Raw genomic sequence first — 22,373 nt, 5'->3', positions numbered from 1 at the left:
AAATAATGGGTGTAGGTCTGTTTGGATTCTACAACTCACTCCTACTGCCATCTAGTGTCAGCTTCCACACTGGGCAGGTCAGACTGTCCAGTATAGTCTGCTCCTTGTCGAAGGACCTTGTAACCTACGTGCAGAAGTGGATCTCCTAGGCCCTTTGTGCACGCAGGTAAGATCAGCAGTTGTAACGGCCGAGCAAGTAGCTTCGAGACCCCGTAGCAGACGGACGTGTATGTCTTCCAGCTAAGCCAGGAGCCGCAGTTGACGCGCTGCCTGTGCACATTGTACAGGTTCTTAGAACAAACATTGATACCAGATACAGCGTTCTGTATAATTATTGTGAGAGGAAATAAGGGAATGACAGTGAGTCCTCTCGCCTTATACACTCAAACTCAGATGTACCAACATGGGAGGAAGAGCCGTGCATACAGGGTCTGCTTCTAAAAGGGCTCAACTGTGTTTCCTAGTAGAGAAATTGAACAGAGATTATTTTATTTTGAAGCGATATGCTGAAATTACCCACGCATCTCGTACTCAGCAAACACATATATTAACTTAAAACTTGAAATACACACAGTTGTCACACGTTGCTGTATTTGTATTTTTTTTATGGTCCCCAGAATTACTGTAAATTTTAAGCTTCAAATCACACTGCGTCACGTTCAATGCTCGATGGGTATTTTCCCTTTTACTTTACTAAACAAAGAGATGTCAGTCTTAGAAATACACAGATCTGTTATCAGATTCTCTCTTCTTCAATTTAAAGCCGATGTTTGAAACTAGTAGACGTCTTTCCGAGGTATGCCCTCTTACACCGTGCTACTATTCTTTTATGTCCTCTTTGCTTCGTCCGTCATGGGCTATTTTCTTTCCAAGGTAACAGAATTTCTTAACCTCATCTGCTTCGTAACAGAATTTCTTAACCTCATCTGCTTCGTGGCACCGATTTTGATGTCAAGCTTCCGGCTGATATCGTTTTGGCTACTCTTGATTCTCTTCATGTTATTCTCAACATATATTCTGCGTCCATTAGACTGACCAATCCATTCAGTTGGCTCTGTGATCGTTCTTTACTTTCGCTGAGGATATCAATGTCGTCAGCGAATCTGATTATTGTCATCAGGTCACTCTGAATTTTAATGCCTGTCTTGAAGCTGTTTCTTACTGCCGGCCGGAGTGGCCGAGCGGTTCAAGGCGCTGCAGTCTGGAACCGCGCTACAGCTACGGTCGCAGGTTCGAATCCTGCCTCGGGCATGGATGTGTGTGATGTCCTTAGGTTAGTTAGCTTTAAGTAGTTCTAAGTTCTAGGAACTGATGACCTCAGAAATTAAGTCCCATAGAGCTCAGAGCCTTTTGAACCATTTTTTTGTTTCTTACTGCTTCTTCGAGATACGGATTGAACAGTAGCGGTGAAAGCCTACGTTCCTATCTTAAAGCCTTTTTAATCAGGGAACTTCGTTTTTGATCTTCCATTTTTAGTGTTCCCTCTTTAATGTTTAGCATATAATACACTCCTGGAAATTGAAATAAGAACACCGTGAATTCATTGTCCCAGGAAGGGGAAACTTTATTGACACATTCCTGGGGTCAGATACATCACATGATCACACTGGCAGAACCACAGGCACATAGACACAGGCAACAGAGCATGCACAATGTCGGCACTAGTACAGTGTATATCCACCTTTCGCAGCAATGCAGGCTGCTATTCTCCCATGGAGACGATCGTAGAGATGCTGGATGTAGTCCTGTGGAACGGCTTGCCATGTCATTTCCACCTGGCGCCTCAGTTGGACCAGCTTTCGTGCTGGACGTGCAGACCGCGTGAGACGACGCTTCATCCAGTCCCAAACATGCTCAATGGGGGACAGATCCGGAGATCTTGCTGGCCAGGGTAGTTGACTTACACCTTCTAGAGCACGTTGGGTGGCACGGGATACATGCGGACGTGCATTGTCCTGTTGGAACAGCAAGTTTCCTTGGCGGTCTAGGAATGGTAGAGCGATGGGTTCGATGACGGTTTGGATGTACCGTGCACTATTCAGTGTCCCCTCGACGATCACCAGTGGTGTACGGCCAGTGTAGGAGATCGCTCCCCACACCATGATGCCGGGTGTTGGCCCTGTGTGCCTCGGTCGTATGCAGTCTTGATTGTGGCGCTCACCTGCAAGGCGCCAAACACGCATACGACCATCATTGGCACCAAGGCAGAAGCGACTCTCATCGCTGAAGACGACACGTCTCCATTTTTCCCTCCATTCACGCCTGTCGCGACACCACTGGAGGCGGGCTGCACGATGTTGGGGCGTGAGCGGAAGACGGCCTAACGGTGTGCGGGACCGTATCCCAGCTTCATGGAGACGGTTGCGAATGGTCCTCGCCGATACCCCAGGAGCAACAGTGTCCCTAATTTGCTGGGAAGTGGCGGTGCGGTCCCCTACGGCACTGCGTAGGATCCTACGGTCTTGGCGTGCATCCGTGCGTCGCTTCGGTCCGGTCCCAGGTCGACGGGCACGTGCACCTTCCGCCGCCCACTGGCAACAACATCGATGTACTGTGGAGACCTCACGCCCCACGTGTTGAGCAATTCGGCGGTACGTCCACCCGGCCTCCCGCATGCCCAGTATACGCCCTCGCTCAAAGTCCGTCAACTGCACATACGGTTCACGTCCACGCTGTCGCGGCATGCTACCAGTGTTAAAGATTGCGATGGAGCTCCGTATGCCACGGCAAACTGGCTGACACTGACGGCGGCGGTGCACAAATGCTGCGCAGCTAGCGCCATTCGACGGCCAACACCGTGGTTCCTGGTGTGTCCGCTGTGCCGTGCGTGTGATCATTGCTTGTACAGCCCTCTCGCAGTGTCCGGAGCAAGTATGGTTGGTCTGACACACCGGTGTCAATGTGTTCTTTTTTCCATTTCCAGGAGTGTATATTTTTTCTCTTTCACAAAAGTTTACTCCCATTTTTCTCAGAATTTTGGATTTATTGCGCCATTTGACTTTGCCAAACGCTTTTTCCAGTTCGACAAATTAAATAAACATGTCATAATTTTGTTAAGTCTTGTTTCCTTATTCTGCACAAAACCAGAAAAACTTATCTGGTGCTTTTACGTTTCCTAAGGCAAAATTAATCGCCATCTAACAGTTCCTCTGTTGCGTTTCCATTCTCCTGTATATTATTGTTGTCCATAGTTTGGATGCATGTGACGTTAAGCTGACTGTGCATAGCCATCACACTTATCGACTTTTGCTATCTTCGGAATTGTGTCGATGACCCTTATCAGCATGTCTGATGGAATGACTACAGTCGCATTAATTCTACACACCAACTAAAATAGGAGTTGGAATGCCACTTTCCCGAACGGTTTTAGTAGTTACGAAGCAGAGTTATCTATCGCTTCAACCTGACTTCATCGATCGGTTGCCATATCTTCTTCTATCATATCGACAAGTCCTGTGCAGATAAAATTGTTAATACATTAAGAAAACTCAGTTAATTTGCACTTTTTCCGTGTTCCTTGGCCAAAGACCTGCTCCTGTTTCCAGGAAGAAAATAGGCTTTCCGGCCACGCGTTATGTGAATAATTTTAAAAAGAATATACAGAATTTTATTAGCCTTACAAATCTGTACCTGAAGCGTTTACAACACTTTCCAAATAGTTTTAACGTATTATATGGTATTTAAATGTATACAGCTCAAAATATTCACAAATCTGTGCAAAATGTTCCATCATGTTCAGGAACAATAATGGCAGAAACTGCTAATGGCAGTCTCTAGTGTGCACTCCTTCATGTGATCTTCAAAATCATTCACTGGACTGAAACTACGAGCAAAGAAAATCTTGTGTTCCTAAGTACACTATCCTCTAGGTACAGTACAATATTCTCCTCTCCTTAATTAATCTGTCAGTAATCAGCCACTCTTTTATGTTAGTTCAATTCCGGTGATCTTCATTCAGTCTATGATTTCTGACACACACACACACACACACACACACACACACACACACATACATACATACATACATACACACACGAGGTAGAATTCAGATCCAGCCGCTAACGGAACACGCTAACCACAAGGATACGAGCTGCTGACAGCAAGGTGAACCTAAAAGTGAAATTAGTAGTGACGCAAGGAGTGAATGAAGTAACCGAAAGTTAGCTTAGTGACACATGGAGTGAATAAAGCAGTCGAAAGTTAGCTGCCATTTGCAATTGTAATGTGCCTAACCATGAATTCCGTTGTCCTATATGGTCACATATATATTCCAACATAAATACAAATCGTATTTACGATGAGTTGACAAAATTCATGGGATACTTCCTAATACTGTGCCGGACCTCCATTTGCCTACCGCAGTGCAACAATTCGATGTGGAACCGACTGAACAAGTTGTTGAAGTGACCTGCTGAGATATTTAGCCATGCTGGCCCTACAGCTGTCCATAACTGTAAAAGTGTTGCTGGTGCAGGATTTTGCGCTCCAACTGATCTCTACATTACGTCCCATAAATGTTCGACGTCATGTCAGGTGGCCTTATCATTCACTCACATAATCCAGAATGTTCTTCAAACCAATCGCGAACAACTGTGGCGCCGTAACATGGTGAACTGTATTCCATAATAATTCCATTCTTGTTTGGGAACGTGAAGTCTGTGAATGGCTGAAAGTGGTCTTTAGGTAGCTGAACGTAGCCATTTCCAATGAATAATCTGTTAATTTGGACCAGAGGAACCAGTCCATTCCATGTAAGCTCGGATCACTCAATTAATGTGCCACCACCAGATGTCACAATGCTTTGTGCACGGCTTCATGGGGACTGCACCACATTCGAACCCTACCATCAGCTCATACCAACTGGACACCTCTGCTGCCATAGACCATTAACGCCAAATTTCACCACACTGTCCTAACGGATAGGTTCGTAGTACGTCCTACATTGATTTCTGCATTTAATTCATACAATGTTGCTTGTTTGTTAGCACTGACAGCACTACGCAAACGCTGTTGTGTTGCCTGTAGTGAGAGGTAATGCCTGAAATTTGGCTGTCTCGGCTCACTCTTGACACTGTGGATTTCGGAATACTGAATTTCCTAACGACTTCCGAAATGTAATGTCCCATGCGTCTAGCCAAAACTACCATTCCGTGTTCAAAGTCTGCTAATTCTCTTCATGCGGCTATAATCTCGTCGGAAACCTTTTCACACGAACAACCAGAGTGCAAATGACAGCTCCGCCAGTACACTGCCCAATTATACCTTGTGTACGCGCTACTGACCCTATCTATAGTGTGCATATTGCTGTCCCATGACTTTGAAACTTCAGTGTGTTGGCGCGACCTAGATGTGTTTTCACACTCGAAGCGGAGAAAGTGTGGTATCAACGGTCAAGTAATAACGAAGAAAAAAAAACCGGAATGAGCCCGTTTCGCTGGCCGGGGTGGCCGAGCGGTTCTAGGCGCTACAGTCTGGAACCGCGCGACTGCTTCGTTCGCCGGTTCGGATCCTGCCTCGGCATGGATGTGTGTGATGTTCTTAGGTTAGTTAGGTTTAAGTAGTTCTAATTTCTAGGGGACTGATGACCTCAGAAGTTAAGTCCCATAGTGCTCAGAGCCATTTGAACAATTTTTTGAGCCCGTTTCAGAAAACCAAATTCATCAATTTAAAATGGCAATCTCTGAACACGTGGAGAAGAGTTTGACGTACAAAACAAAATTTGGTAATGAAAATGGCTTTAAGATATCAGAAAATCTATGGAAAAATACCTATTCTTTAGCTCACTTGAAAAAAGCTCACAGAGCAGTTGGTCGTCTGCCATTACTCCATAATTTGATCTCACAGGCTTCGGACCACAAAAGCACTGAAATCATAAAGCAGACAGTAATAAACACAAAATTTGAAGTAATTTTCGGGGCTGAAATTTAGAAACGTTCCATCAGCATAACTGGCATTGCGAGGAAACGGTTGCTTACCACTCGTCCCACACCACTGGTGAAATGCAAGACTCGTTTTAAAATGGTTGTCCACTGTCGCGATAACGTCAAATCGTACATCATCTGGCCTATACCCAGCAGCTTAACTTGCTGCAATATTGACATAATACGTAATCCTACAATCTAAACGGTCTGTCTTGCCAAGTTTAGCGAATTTAATAAAATACAATTTGCATAATTACTAAAATATGTGGAAAAGCGGTATCCCTTAGGGAAAATGCTGGTAGGCTGTCTCAAAGAATTTAGATTTAACGAACTGATGAATGATTTATCTGATTAGACAAAGAAAATAATCGAAATGGTGGTCTAGTAAGATACATACACAAACACAAATGAAAATTAACACTGTTAAAAGATTGCTGAAAGGGTTACTCATGTGTGTAACAAAGTGATAGTAGACTCCTCAAAAATTAACTAGGGATCTTTAGGGTTTGAAATACAAAATGATTGTCATTTCACAAATACTTAAAGTTCAATAAAGCGATTAATATACCTTAACTCACAAAATCTGCAAGTATTCCAACACGCTAAACTATAATGAACCTTAAAAGTAATTCAAATTCCAGACATGCACATCGCCAGACACTCGCGAAATAATAATAGTCCCAAATGTCTCCTAGCTTCTAACTTCACCCGAAAGCTGAAGTATTCACGTGACTTCCTCTTGCCCAAAACCTGTTTAGAAGTTTTTTTTTAAAATAGAAACAATCTCGTAGCGTTCCGTTTGTAGTACCATAACAAACGGTGCTCTCTCACGACTTGATAGCAAGCAAGCTAGCAAGCGACTAACATTTCCATGATCGAGCATTGTCCTTTTTGCCGCGTTTACAACTCTCTTTCACAATAAATGTTATCTCTGCCTGACATGTTACTTTGGACTTAACTTTCGTCGTACTGATTTGCAGTTATTACTGAGATGTTTGACAGCTAATTAAAAATAGCCTTTCTTTCTTTCCTCCTTTATATCATGACATACTCAGCAATTATTGAAATTGGTGTTTATCAAAACTTTATATCATTACATACTCAGCAATTATTGAAACTGGTGTTTATCAGAACGTTAAGGCGTTATATTATTGTCAGAGTTGTCGTACCTGTCAGGATAACACTGTTCCCTACATTAAATTATGATGACATTCTTATTTGGGTTTTCGGGTTTCTTGGGGTGTTACAGTGTGTAGGCGAAGGTTCAACGAATGTCATGCAGCGTTCGTTTTATGTGTAAGTGTATAGGAATAGGTGTTGTAGCCCACTGTATAATTATAACTAAATAAAACATTACATTATTCAGTATATAAAATAGACACCAAAGCGTAACGTCTGTGATGGTATTTAGTGGCCTCACCTAACCTCCAACAGCTTGATCGTAAAAATGTGACTAATGTATCAGGAAAATCGTCTTTGATCCCAAAGGAGGGTTTCTCTAACCTAAAATAGCCGCATGTGCACACCGCACATACCCCGCTGACCTAGAAGCCGTTTCCTGCCTGACCTATTAAGGGAAACCCTACAATTCTGCACCTAACAGCAGATGTCAATAAATTCATATCCGTTACCGTCGCAGCGTCGTCTGAGAATCTGATTTAGACCGCGTTCAAACCTCACTGTGATCTTACATATAGACGGCTTAGCCTGTACCCCACGTGCGATGCTAGTTGCATTCACCAAATCAGCCATCCTCCTAAATGAGCCGAGGATGCTCTCAGGACCAAAGCGGCAGGCGTCATTCGTGCCGACACGGGCCAGTATTATACGCAGCCGGTTGCACCCAGTGCGTTCGATAGCCGCGGCAGGGCCTCCTCCACATCACGGACGAAACCCCCTCCCCCTTCCCCCCACCCCCCGGCAAATATAGTGAACACTGTCATTCGTTCCCGCCTTGCCTGCTATTTCCCTGAGGGGCTCCATTACCCGCCTGACATGGGAGCTCCCAATGACTCCGCGCACTTGTCTGGAAAGGGCAGAAAATCTGGCCCTGGCCCAGCAGGAGAGGCATCCCGTGCTGGCTGAGATTTATCATCAACGCTGGGTAGCACCCCGTACCTGCTGCTAAGCCGCAGGGAGCCAGCCGCACGACCTGCTCCGTCTTTCGCCTTCCGTCCAGTGACAGGCGAACCCACCACTGTCTGCAAACCACGCTCGAGTGAGGACGGACCGGTCAGACGCTGCGTATCAGAAGATGTAGGGACACCAGGACCACCAGGCGATTCCAACGGCACGGAAGGTTTCACAGGTCTCGTCACCAACGCACCGACGTCACCGAAATTCAGCATTAGCCAGAAGCACGTCGAAGGTTGCCAACGCAGATGTTTACGGACAGCAGCCAATTCTACTTGTGGCCGTTCAAAACTAGTAAAGTCACCAGCCATATCGTATTGTGTAAGAAATAGATATAAGATCTCAAATGGCGCTACTGAGCCTGGAATGTACGCGAAATATAACGAGCATAATACAGAAATACTAGAAATTGCTCTGAAAATTTCTCACTATACCTTGAGACGGCAAGCTTGTAAGAGGTCCCTGACTCAGGAATTTATTACCAGCGCACTCGAGCAGATGTAATTTCGATGGATTGCTCACTCGCTGCCTGCGATATGTAAGCTATAAGAGAATCTCAGACCAAAGAGCAGTGTTGACTGCAGTAGGAACTGTGTGGCAGTAGAAGTAGTAGCGAGCAGTCGTGTGTATCGAGTTGGCTACGCCGGTCGTGGGGAGCGATGGCGGTGTCTGAGCAATATGGTATGAAGTAAAAGCAGCCTCCCGCATATGTACCATTGTTATATCAAGTCCCATGTAAATGTTTTTAAAAAATTTCTTAGTAATAATCTTTCCCATAAAAATTAACTTTTGACAATCATTCATCTCAATTTAAAGAATTTACTAATTTCTCCAATCCATGGTCATCACGATTATTGTAAAGAAAATTCAGTTTTTCTTTTTATACATGACAAATCTATCGGCCAGCATTGCACTGGGCTGTGCCAAAAAAAATTTCTTATAGGAGCAGATATATACGCGTTATCCGGCGACCTTATTGAGGTAAGAATTTTCAATTTATTCAGAATGAATTTTCGGGGCCATGACGCAGTACTGCTGACGTCCAAAATTTACCAGTTTAAATTAACAGTCAATTATTGAAAGGTTATAAGTGAGTCACAGTTTTATTGAGAGGTTAGTCACATTTTATTGTTCCAAGGTTACATAAGTAAACTGTTGGTAGGTTACGCTGAATGTGAATGTTATACATAATTATTTTTACTGTGGGGAGGTTACACTGAATGTGATTATTATATGTATATTTTTTTTAACTGTTGGGAGGTTACAAGCTCTTAAATAGAAATACATACCTCTACTGAAGTGAATATATCTACAGTTACCTGTCACTAGAAACTTTGTTTACTTGAAAGGTACTGCATGAGATGAGTATTCAAACTAGAATGCACTGGTCTTAACTATATTCTGTGTGGCACCACGAGATTTAAGTTCGATGGCGTCGCGTGGAGCTTTTGGCGGGGGGAAAATTACATCAGGAAGCTGCGTTACAAAAGGATATGCACAAAGATTTACGCATAAAAAAAGAAACTTACACTGATTTGCGAGTCACTAGTCAGGTATAGCTGACTTCTTGGCAAAAGCACGTGAAAAATAGAAAAAAAACAAACAAAGCCAAATTACTGTGTATCAGTCAGCTATACCGCTCCTCTCGCGTCCGCTCGGGTGGTCTGCCGGTACACAATACAATCCCAACGGTGGGTGACACACAAAAAATTAAAATTTCGAAGTGCTTTCACCACTCTAAATATTACAAATACCTGGTGGCCTGGCAGCGATTCCAAAAACATACGAAATTAACAGCGACTCAAACTCGTAAATTTAAATTCTAATCGAAAAGAGCGAGTAATATGCTGCGCACAGCGTCACACGTACAGTAGCCACAACTCTATTGCAAACTGAAAAAAAAATAAATAAATAAAAGGCCCACTCTATAGCGGATGCTTTTATACCGTCAGGCAGGTCTTTCCGTATCTACAAGACTCAGATTTTTCGGCTGTATTAATTTACCATACCCGTATCGTTAATGTTATCAAAAAGCTATTGTCACAATTTAACTGATTTATGTGATAACTCGAAGTGCACTTTAAGTTGAATAGTTCTCCTAGTCTTAATAAAAACGTAGTTATCAAACTCGTACATTTAACAACGTAATGTGTGCTGTGTTCATGTGTTTAACTCAATGTAAATTACGGGGGATTGTAATTATGAAAAAATTAACCAGCTCAAAAAAAACAATTAAATCGAGTTATATGTAGTTATAAAAAACTGTGTTGTCATTGGAGATTTCCTTATACTTGCTGAACTATTCAATTAAACTTGTTATTCGATCTGCATATAATTCCATTTAGCGGCGAAATGTGTTGCCGATGAAAACTTATGTCTCAGGGGAAGTGTATCGGAAAAACTTTTAGCTAAATCATCGTAGTTGATTAAGAAGTTATTAATTTTGTAACATTTATCTGTTACACCCTGACTTCCCTTGATGAATTACATCTTATTTATATGATAGAGCATGAAGATTAACAGTCGGCCGGGATGGCCGAGCGATTCTAACCGCTACTGTCTAGAACCGCGGGGCCGCTACGGTCGCAGGTTCGAATCCTGCCTCGGGCATGGATGTATGTGATGTCCTTAGGTTAGTTAGGTTTACGTAGTTCTAGGTTCTATGGGACTGATGACCTCAGAAGTTGAGTCCCATCGTGCTCAGAGCCATTTGAATTTTTGAACAGTCGTAGCGAAACATTTGAGGCAAACTTGGAGAAGTTTCCGCGTAAATTTCGGGTCATGAAAATGTATGGGCGGGTGTAATCGATGATTACATTATAAGGCTTTATGTAGTACCTGCACAGTTGATCGGTAACAATTACCGAACCTTTCTAGAGGAAACATTAGCCGTATGTCATAACGTATGGTTCATCCACGATGGTGCTCCACCCCACGTTGCTCATAGGGTACGAAAATTTTTAATAGACAATTTCTAGGACTATGGATAGGACATTTTGGTTCACGTCTATAGCCATCAGGCAGTCCTGATCTTAATACACTGAATGTTTATTTTTCGGGCCACATGAAGGAACTTATTTATGGTCAGCAAGTAAATAATGTGGACAAACTTACACATATAGGATTTTCGATGGTGCCAGCACCATAAAGGCAAGTGTGCATTTGCGTGGAAGAGTACGACGAAACTGGGTTCGCCATAATGAAGCATGTTTCGAATCGAATGGTAGGCATATTGAACACTTATTGTAGCAAAGGTGAAAGAGGGAAGAAAATAGTGTGGGTTTCATTTCCGATATAGTACTGTTGTACAAAATGATAATTATCTCAATTTAGTTTTTCTTATCTTTTGTTGTAAAAAGAGGAAACAGTATATTGCAATTAATGCACAACGAATTACGTGGTAATTAGTTGATTTTGTACTAATGGATATATTTGATTTTATGTTAGCTTCTCTTTATTACCCGACCTTCCTTATGATAATGTAAAAGAGGAAACGTCTGGTAGTACTTGTTGTTGTTGTTGTGGTCTTCAGTCCTGAGACTGGTTTCATGCAGCTCTCCATGCTACTCTATCCTGTGCAAGTTTCTTCATCTCCCAGTACTTACTGCAACCTACATCCTTCTGAATCTGCTTAGTGTATTCATCTCTTGGTCTCCCTCTACGATTTTTACCCTCCACGCTGCCCTCCAATGCTAAATTTGTGATTCCTTGATGCCTCAAAACATGTCCTACCAACCGATCCCTTCTTCTAGTCAAGTTGTGCCACAAATTTCTCTTCTCCCCAATCCTATTCAATACCTCCTCAGTAGTTATGTGATCTACCCATCTAATCTTCAGCATTATTCTGTAGCACCACATTTCGAAAGCTTCTATTCTCTTCTTGTCCAAACTAGTTATCGTCCATGTTTCTCTTCCATACATGGCTACACTCCATACAAATACTTTCAGAAACGACTTCCTGACACTTAAATCTATACTCGATGTTAACAAATTTTTCTTCTTCAGAAACGATTTCCTTGCCATTGCCAGTCTACATTTTATATCCTCTCTACTTCGACCATCATCAGTTATTTTACTCCCTAAATAGCAAAACTCCTTTACAGCTTTAAGTGTCTCATTTCCTAATCTAATTCCCTCAGCATCACCCGACTTAATTCGACTACATTCCATTATCCTCGTTTTGCTTTTGTTGATGTTCATCTTATATCCTCTTTTCAAGACACTGTCCATTCCGTTCAACAGCTCTTCCAAGTCCTTTGCTGTCTCTGACAGAATTACAGTGTCATCAGCCAACCTCAAAGTTTTTATTTCTTCTCCATGAATTTTAATACCTACTCCGAATTTTTGTTTTGTTTCCTTTACTGCTTGCTCAATATACAGATAGAATAACATCGGGAAGAGGCTACAGCCCTGTCTCACTCCTTTCCCAACCACTGCTTCCCTTTCATGCCCTTCGACTCCTGTAACTGCCATCTGGTATCTGTACAAATTGTAAATAGCCTTTCGCTCCCTGTATTTTACCCCTGCCACCTTCAGAATTTGAAAGAGAGTGTTCCAGTTAACACTGTCAAAAGATTTCTCTAAGTCTACAAATGCTAGAAACGTAGGTTTGCCTTTTCTTAATCTTTCTTCTAAGATAAGTCGTAAGGTTAGTATTGCCTCACGTGTTCCAACATTTCTACGGAATCCAAACTGATCTTCCCCGAGGTCCGCTTCTACCAGTTTTTGCATTCGTCTGTAAATAATTCGCGTTAGTATTTTGCAGCTGTGACATATTAAACTGATAGTTCGGTAATTTTCACATCTGTCAACATTTGCTTTCTTTGGGATTGGAATTATTATATTCTTCTTGAAGTCTGAGGGTATTTCGCCTGTCTCATACATCTTGCTCACCAGATGGTCGAGTTTTGCCATGACTGGCTCTCCCAGGGCCATCAGTAGTTCTAATGGAATGTTGTCTAATCCCGGGGCCTTGTTTCGACTCAGGTCTTTCAGTGCTCTGTCAAACTCTTCACGCAGTATCTTATCTCCCATTTCGTCTTCATCTACATCCTCTTCCATTTCCATAATATTGTCCTCAAGTACATCGCCCTTGTATAGACCCTCTATAAACTCCTTCCACCTTTCTGCCTTCCCTTCCTTGCTTAGAACTGGGTTGCCATCTGAGCTCTTGATATTCATGCAAGTGGTTCTCTTCTCTCCAAAGGTCTCTTTAATTTTCCTGTAGGCAGTATCTATCTTACCCCTAGTGAGACAAGCCTCTACATCCTTACATTTGTCCTCTAGCCATCCCTGCTTAGCCATTTTGCACTTCCTGTCGATCTCACTTTTGAGACTTTTGTATTCCTTTTTGCCTGCTTCATTTACTGCATTTTTATATTTTCTCCTTTCATCAATTAAATTCAATATTTCTCCTGTTACCCAAGGATTTCTATTAGCCCTCTTCTTTTTACCTACTTGATCGTCTGCTGCCTTCACTACTTCATCCCTCAGAGCTACCCATTATTTTTCTACTGTATTTCTTTCCCCCATTCCTGTCAATTGCTCCCTTATGCTCTCCCTGAAACTCTGTACAACCTCTGGTACTTTCAGTTTATCCAGGTCCCATATCCTTAAATTCCTACCTTTTTGCAGTTTCTTCAGTTTCAATCTGCAGTTCATAACCAATAGATTGTGGTCAGAATCCACATCTGCCCCTGGAAATGTCTTACAATTTAAAACCTGGTTCCTAAATCTCTGTCTTACCGTTATATAATCTATCTGATACCTTTTAGTATCTCCAAGATTCTTCCAGGTATACAACCTTCTTTTATGATTCTTGAACCAAGTGTTAGTTATGATTAAGTTATGCTGTGTGCAAAATTCTACAAGGCGGCTTCCTCTTTCATTTCCCCCCAATCCATATTCACCTACTACTACGTTTCCTCTCTCCCTTTTCCTGCTGACGAATTCCAGTCACCCATGACTATTATATTTTCGTCTCCCTTCACTACCTGAATAACTTCTTTTATATCGTCATACATTTCATCTATTTCTTCATCATCTGCAGAGCTAGTTGGCATATAAACTTGTACCACTGGGCTTCGTGTCTATCTTGGCCACAATAATGCGTTCACTATGCTGTTTGTAGTAGCTAACCCGTACTCCTATTTTTTTATTCATTATTAAACCTACTCCTGCATTACCTCTATTTGATTTTGTATTTATAACCCTGTATTCACCTGACCAAAAGTCTTGTTCCTCCTGCCACCGAACTTCACTAATTCCCACTATATCTAACTTTAACCTATCCATTTCCCTTTTTAAATTTTCTAACCTACCTGCCCGATTAAGGGATCTGACATTCCACGCTCCGATTCGTTGAACGCCAGTTTTCTTTCTCCTGATAACGACGTCCTCTTGAGGACTCCCCGCCCGGAGATCCGAATGGGGGACTATTTTACCTCCGGAATATTTTACCCAAGAGGACGCCATCATCATTTAATCATACAGTAAAGCTGCATGGTAGTACTTAGTTCACTGTTTATGTAAAACGAATTACACATTCTTGACAACTCGATGACTGTTTACGTTGCTAGTTTCGGGAGCACCTGACCGTCACGCCGCGTCGTTAGACACGTCCAATGTTTGCAACGCTCTGTTTTGTCCGTTACCGTTCTCTCACCGCCGCCACGATGTCGCTAATACACAAAGCAAGATCGTGTACCGCCAGCTGACAATGTAAACAGAAATGCGTCCACTATTAGTCCGACAAATATCTATTTTGGAAATACAAAAATTAAGAACATGATACAACGATACTTCAATAGACTTTTTGTCAAGCACACCGAGATGTACCGTCTGTATAATTTTGGCGCTTATACCGCTCCCACCCTGTATAAAACCGTTGTGAGCGCTCGGTATTAATAGTATTTAACGTGGCGCTGCGACTAAAAATACAAGTGTGCGGGCTACGGCTATGTGAGTGTATAAGCGGGGGCCGGCATGACGGTTTTTTCAATTGGGACCTCAGTCCCTCTTTATATTTCTTAGTGAAGGCTCTTTTCCTTTTTGTCTCGATTTATTCAAAATCAAATTTGTGTTTTTCGGCAGTTTACCTCTGGTTCCACGAAACTTGTCGGTCTTGTCTTTACCAGCAGCTGCAGACACCCCGTGAGCATGCGTGTTTGCCTGCCTGGAATGTGCCCTGTAGCTTGTAAGCACGTAAGCGTACCCATGTGGGAAGACCATGTGGGAAACATCTGAAAACAATCTTGTGTTAAGAACAGATTTTAATTTATTAATTTACTTTCCATTTTCGAGACGTTTACTATTCTCCTACTTCGCTCTACGAAAGTTAGATGCTGAGTTTGGAAACTGATATATTTAAAAACATAAACGTATCTGCTAATTCCTTCTGCAGTTGTGCGGTTTTGGCCTCTGACCACATAAGCTCTCCTCTCTCGTCTGAATATGCACCTGCGTCATTTGCGTTTGACGTTATAACTTGCCAACTCGCGAGTGGTATCACTGAAAACGGAACGTATTGCATTTAAACCTCAAGCGACTGTTGTGTCCAGGGCAGCAAAACTGAACAAAAAAGATAGGAAACGGAAGGCAAAGATTACTCAGCGGAGCACGGAGCAGAAAAACGCCGCGCGCTTCAGAGGGCGGCCAGCTAGTGGCTCCGCTCTGCTTGTAGTTCAGCGCTGCGCCGGCGGCGGCGCTGACAGCAGATGACGGGGCTGAGCCTCTCCTTACGTCCGGCCGCTTCGTGTGCAGCGCTGCGAGTGCCAGATAAGCCACGACTCGGCTGCTGCCTCATTCGCCACATTGCCCACGGATTCCGTTGTTACTCTTTTTCCCCCGGAAGACTGTCGAGGGCTGCGCCGACAGGGATGAACTTTGTCTTTCGCTTGTGAATCACCATCTCTCGCAACGTTTAATCCGGAGGTTTGCTACGTGGTGACATATTTCATTGTCTCCTGGTTTTACTAAGCGATAATGTCCAAGGGTTCTATGAGACGATATATATTCGGAGGTCAGTCGTGGCCGCTGGCACACGACAGAAATCGCAGTTCGAAGCTTTACATGTTACCTTGGAAAGCATCTCCTTTCGTGGTGTGTATCTCATATGTCATATTTATGTATCCCGTGTGGTAGAGCTTAGTCTGCGCTTCCACAGCGAGATGACGTATTAAACTACCTTCAGATATTACCTTCCTGTAAAGCCACTCAGTCTTATTCCTGAAATATAATTACTCAGAAAACCACTGACGTCATATGAGCTTCTACTGTAGAAGACACTAAATTAGTAACCGTAATAGGTACCACCTTGTCTGTCGCGCTTCTAAATTTTAAAAAAATGTCGAATAAGACTAAATACAATATCGTTTTATTTAAATATGCACAATTTTTATTGATTTAGTATAAATTGCTTTTCATTATGTGAATATACTGGTTGTAATACTGCAGAATAAAGTCCTTTGTGGGGTATGAAATATTTGCTCACATTTCTAACATTTTAACTACGTATCTATAGTATGAAAAAGGTTTTGGGTACTTTTGTGCCCTCTGCCATCTAACCAAGCATCCTTCTCATTTCAACTAACCTAATTAAGACACTTGAAATCTGTTAAATTACAAATTGTGAGATTAGTCTGCACTGATAAGACCATTAACATAAATCACCTTTATGATGTTCATTGATTTCCAAAAACAATTCCAAGTATGCAAAATTATGATTTTACTTGTGTTTATGGCCCAAAAATATTCTAAAATAAGCGTTTGTAACTGATTATCTCTCTCTTCATTGACCTCATTCTTATTTAGATTACGATATGTTACACGCGGAAGTTCTTAGTTGGCTGCTTGGACTTGAAATGAAGATTTGTTAGGAATTACGTAGCTCCTTCCTTCAGTGATTACATAAACTTGTAATCTGTGTCTGCGATTATTGTTTTTGAAGTTAAACAACAATCGGAATATGTTTTTACTGCCCAATATAATGGTAAACAATAACGAGGCTTATTGATGTGTTTTCTGCTACAAAAAGGAGATCTAGAAACATTAAAATCATTAAATAAAATGCAAAGACTGGAAACGGCGTGTATGAGTAGAGTCCCTAATGGGGCACAAAAGATGCTTATAATGAGAAATCAGAGACAGAAATTTGGAGGCAGTTTCAGACTGTGGCGGATAACTTAAAATCCCAAAGTAGCCTATCGTGCAAATTCAGACGCGGAAGGACCACAGCTGAATCAGGGACAACTGCCAGAACGGTTTTTCACAAATGGCGAAACAAGTAAGGAATTTTTTTATGGATGGCCCTGTTAACAGTAAATTAATTTAAGTTTCGTTTGTGATAAAACGAAGGATTACGTAAAAAGTTTGAAAAATCTGCAACACAATATAGATACCAAGGACAGGGTTGTAAAAAAAATGTAGTAACTTACCAGGGGAACAGAAAGAAACAGGTCCTATGAATGAGGTACGAAGTACTTCAGGATTTAGGGAATTTTTAGATCACTTGTGAAGATTTAGGAAACGGAGAGAGGTCGAGGGAAAAATAGTGGGAGTGGTGGTTCTATCTGACGAGAGAGCAAGAACATCACGAAGGGTATTTGTGGAAGAAGAGCGAACAACAGCAAGCCGAGATTGAAGAAATACTGGTGACAGAAAACGGAATTCAATAAATGAACACAGTTATGTAATTGCAGCCCGCAGGTAGCTGGAACTGTCAAATAAGGCAATAAATAAGAGGCTTGTAAAATGGTACATTCTCAGACTTTCGCCTGGAGCCAGCCCTGTAGCAGAATAAAATATATTCATGTTCCATTTTTGAACGATGGCATTCGTTTTTTATGTACTGCAGTCTTCTTACAAATTTGTAAAATTACTCTGAAAAATTTTCCAAATGAGAAAACATGTTTGAAGTTACAACATGCTCATGTGGTTCAAAAATGGCTCTGAGCACTATGGGACTTAACTTCTGTGGTCATCAGGCCCCTAGAACTTAGAACTACTTAAACCTAACTAACCTAAGGACATCACACACATCCATGCCCGAGGCAGGATTCGAACCTGCGACCGTAGCAGTCGCGCGGTTCCGGACTGAGCGCCTTAACCGCAAGACCACCGCGGCCGGCATGCTCATGTGCCTAGTAACAAATATTCTATTGTAATTTAAAAGCGGTGCCATCGTTAACATCTTGTCAATACTTTATGTAACGGTCTACCTTAAACGTTATTGCTCTAATACACAAGAATAAACAGTAAGTGAAACCAGATCAAGCAGAAGTATTATCAAAAAGCAGTTACAAGTTAAATACATTTTGAGATTGAACCTTTGATCAACTAACTCTAATTTTCATTTTTGCCAACGGCCTTGCCGCAGTGGTAACACCGGTTCCTGTCAGATCACCGAAGTTAAGCGCTGTCGGGCTGGGCTAGCACCTGGATGGGTGACCATCCGTTCTGCCAAGCGCTGTTGGTAAGCGGGGTACACGTAGCCTTTGTGAGACAAACTGAGCAGCTACTTGATTGAGAAGTAGCGGCTTCGGTCTCGTAAACTGACATACGGCCGGGAAGAGCGGTGTGCTGACCACATGCCCATCTACGTATATCAGCATCCAGTGACGCCTGTGGTTGAGGATGACACGGCGGCCGGTCGGTGCTGTTGGGCCTTCCAAGGCCTATTTAGACGGAGAGAGAGAATTTCCATTTTCAAGACAGGTAAAACTCTTAAGACTTACAAGACACTCAGTTCATTGGCATGTATCAGACACTTAAGGGTACAAGAACTTCTGTTTCCAGGTATGGTGCACTACTGGCCAAATATGGCTTAACCGTCCACATGTTACACATATAATTCTAAAAATAAATAACATTTACTCACTATAAAATCCTGTACCTTAACAATTAACAATTTTTCCAATAGCTTTAATATATTATACAGCATTTAAATGTATAGAACGTGAAATACTTACAAATGCTGCGCAAAACACAACCTCATTTCTCACAACAACAAAAACCGTTGAGAATGGCAAAAATTGCTTGTGGCGGTCACTAGTGCGTACTCCTTCATGATTTCAAATCAGTCACTAGCTTGAACTACCGATCAAAATATCAGCGTCTGTTCCGTGTACAAAAGTCTCTCCTAATGATAAGAAGAATCTTGTAATTTCATAGGTAGGAAGTTTACTTATTTTCTCGTAGCTATTTTACTGCTATATGACTACTCATTTGAAAGCTGGAGATGAAACTGCCAGGAAAGTAAATTAGTTGCTGAGACATAATACCGTGCGATGTCAGTCCCCACATCAGCAAAACTTCACCATCATTCGTGACTAATGGTCAGTGAGTAACTGTCCCTGCCAAATCAGAACTGTACTCAAACAACGACGTCCCTATCAATTGGGCTAAGAAAGATGACGCAGTAGATGAGACACTTTACCCATATTCTGGAGGACCGGGGTTCAATTCACTGTCAAATCGTCAACATGTACTTTTTCTAAGTTTTCCCTAAGTCGCTTGAAGCAAATGTTAGCACGCTTCTTTGAAAATGAAAGAATAAGTTTTGTTCCCTATCCTTCCCCAAACCATGTCTGCTCTTCATTTCACGGAACTCGTCGTCTAAATTCGCTTCATTTGTAGACTTTAATGCATTGTTGCACGAGTTTCTAGAGCTTTCCGTTGTGAATCAAATCCCAGAATCTGTCGATGGAGTATGACCCCATGTAAGCAAACATTTTGATCTTATGAAACAGGGCTCCAGATGTGACGCCCATAATTAAAGTGGTGTCCAAATGCCGAAAACTGATTCTATCAGTAGTTAGATGTTGTCGATGCTCATGTAAATTCTAGATATTTGCTACCTCAGAAAAAAAAGGATTCATTTCTGCCTACTTAAAGGGACTCTACGACATAAAAGGGCTCTACACAATACCTTATTTTCAGTCCTGTGAGGCGTACTGATTTCGACGAACAACCGTACTGCGCATCCCTCACATACTGTCAGAAACGAGACCTGTTTCCACACTCTATAGACCCCTGTCGGATTTCACTGCTCGCTGTAGAAGGGAAATTTCACGACGATGAATGGAAAGGCAGCTTTCGCGAGGATACCTTCTCAAAATGTCAGTGCCATACAGTTTCAGGCTACCTTTGTTGCGAATAATTTCAGAAAGGACAAGAGTTGAAAATCTGTATTAATTGTTGTCTCTTGGAGGAGGATGGAAAATAAAAACCGAGGATTTGTTTGACGACAATCGTTTTCGCTCTGGGAAAGATAAAGTTTCTTGAGAGGCAGATCTGTTGTTGCTCTAGATTATGGAAACAAGAATTAAGAATAATTGGTGGAAGATGTTTTAGAGTATCAAAATAATACCAATAAGCTACACGGAAAAATGGGTAGTACACAGTCTGTACCAAAATCAGGGAGTTTCAAGTAAGACCAAGTGAGAAGTGGTCGGGTAAAAACAGCTGCAAGGAGCACTCTTTCTACTCTATTCTTGAAGCTATACGTCGAAGACGTAATGGCGGAAATAAAAAAAAACTTCAGGGGTGGGACTGAATTTCAAGGTGAAAGAATATGAGTGATGAGATTCGCTGATCGAAACAGCGGAAGAATTACAGAGCGTGCTTAATGGCAGGAAAAGGCTGAAGTACAGAAAATACAGTCTGAAGAGTACGGAGTGGCCGCTGTGAAGAAATTTTGCTATGTTAGAAGCAAAACAGCAATACATGACGCAGCAGGAAAGTAGCAGCAGACTAGTACAGATTAAGAGGACATTGTTCTCTAAAGAAAGTGTACTACGATCAAACAATGATCTCAGTTAGAGGAAGAAATCTCTGAGAATAAAGCATAGCACTGTATAAAAGGGAATAAGGGTCTTCGGGAAAACAGGGAAAGAAAGGAACCAAAGCGATTCATTTGTAGTTCTATGGAAGGACGTTGAAAATTAAAGTAATAAGATAAGACATGAGTAGGTTCTTTGCAGAATTGATGACCAGGCGATCTGTAGAAAAACACCGACTACCGACTGGAAGAAAGGACAGGATGACAGTAAATGTATTAAGAAATTTAGTAACTCATTCCCAAGGTACCTGAGTGAGCCTGTAGAGAACAAAACTGTAGGGAACCACAGATACTGGTTATAGGGTGTTCAAGAAGTAATTGAGAATGTTGAGTGTAAGTACAACTCCGAAATATATAATTATCACGGAGAGGATGTTGTTACGTCTAGCATCAAACCAGCCTTATAACCGACCATAAACAAAACCGAAGTGACTATTCGTGAGGAAGCCGAACCGCAACTGCGATATTGGTACGTTTCGGCTTTACTTCTGAGATGAAGTATTATGCAGATGAAATATGGGCTTCTGCAGGCAAACCCACAGGACAGTATGCATCATTGTAACTTCAGACCCAGACTGACACCGCTCCAGTTATACCACCACTTCATATTCGTAGTGGCACTTACACAATTATTATTTCTGTTTGCCAACGTCATTCCAACAGTTTAGTGGTTGGTGGGCTGCCTGAAACAACCCAAACAGAGATGCAGTAGCAGAAGAATTACTTACGAAAAACTTATCAAAACACATCACATATATTCTTGGATAAAGAGGCACGTCTTCGTCAGTATTCCTCAATGCTATAAAAACTGATAGATATTAACATCTCTTTCAGCTGTCTCTAAAATACGCCAAACGTTTCGTATTTTTTATTTCAGCAGGCAATGTAGTAAGGATTATTTTAGATATACACAGTGTGTTTCTGATATTGGCCCTTTTTGTGCGGAAACATTTCCTGCTTCCAGACTTCTAGTTTCATAATTGAGATCTTGACTGTTTAATGTTCTAAAATCGAAGTGTGATTTACGGTAACACAATCATATTCGTATACATACAAGAGACAATGGTTTACATTTTTTAAAGATTCCTCTTCATGATTCCGGATCGGTGATCTCTATTATTATTCTTGTAGCTTGCTTTAGGATTTTAAACGTCTTACAGTACTTAAATTTCCACAGAACATCACTGTAGCATCACGTTAATAGTTTATCGGCATATGCATAGCAAACTCATAGTACTGCGCCAGTTTTAAAGTAATTCCTTAGCATTCTTAAGATATAACCGTATTTCTTCAAACTTTTGTCAAGCAGTTCAAAATGTTTTCGCCATCTTAAATGGTCTATCTTTTCGTATCATATTGTGAGTACGTTCTCACATTAAGACATTTTTACCTGACTTTTCACACATAATAATGTTTCTATTAGCGTATTCTGGAATGGCTTAGCTACTCGTGCACGCTACACTCTGAGTGCTGACCAACTG

The 22,373-nt window shown here is 41.8% G+C and overlaps 1 pseudogene; it reads left to right on the top strand.

Annotated features, from left to right (window-relative positions):
• The first annotated feature begins 18,410 nt into the window (after nucleotides 1-18,410).
• LOC124778895 lies at nucleotides 18,411-18,528 on the top strand (annotated as a pseudogene).
• Nucleotides 18,529-22,373: the final 3,845 nt, after the last annotated feature.

This window comes from Schistocerca piceifrons, chromosome 2 (assembly GCF_021461385.2).
Source record: "Schistocerca piceifrons isolate TAMUIC-IGC-003096 chromosome 2, iqSchPice1.1, whole genome shotgun sequence".
Lineage (NCBI taxonomy): Eukaryota > Metazoa > Arthropoda > Insecta > Orthoptera > Acrididae > Schistocerca > Schistocerca piceifrons.
The sequence above is the reverse complement of the archived record's forward strand: the minus strand, read 5'-3'. Positions and strand labels throughout refer to the sequence as shown.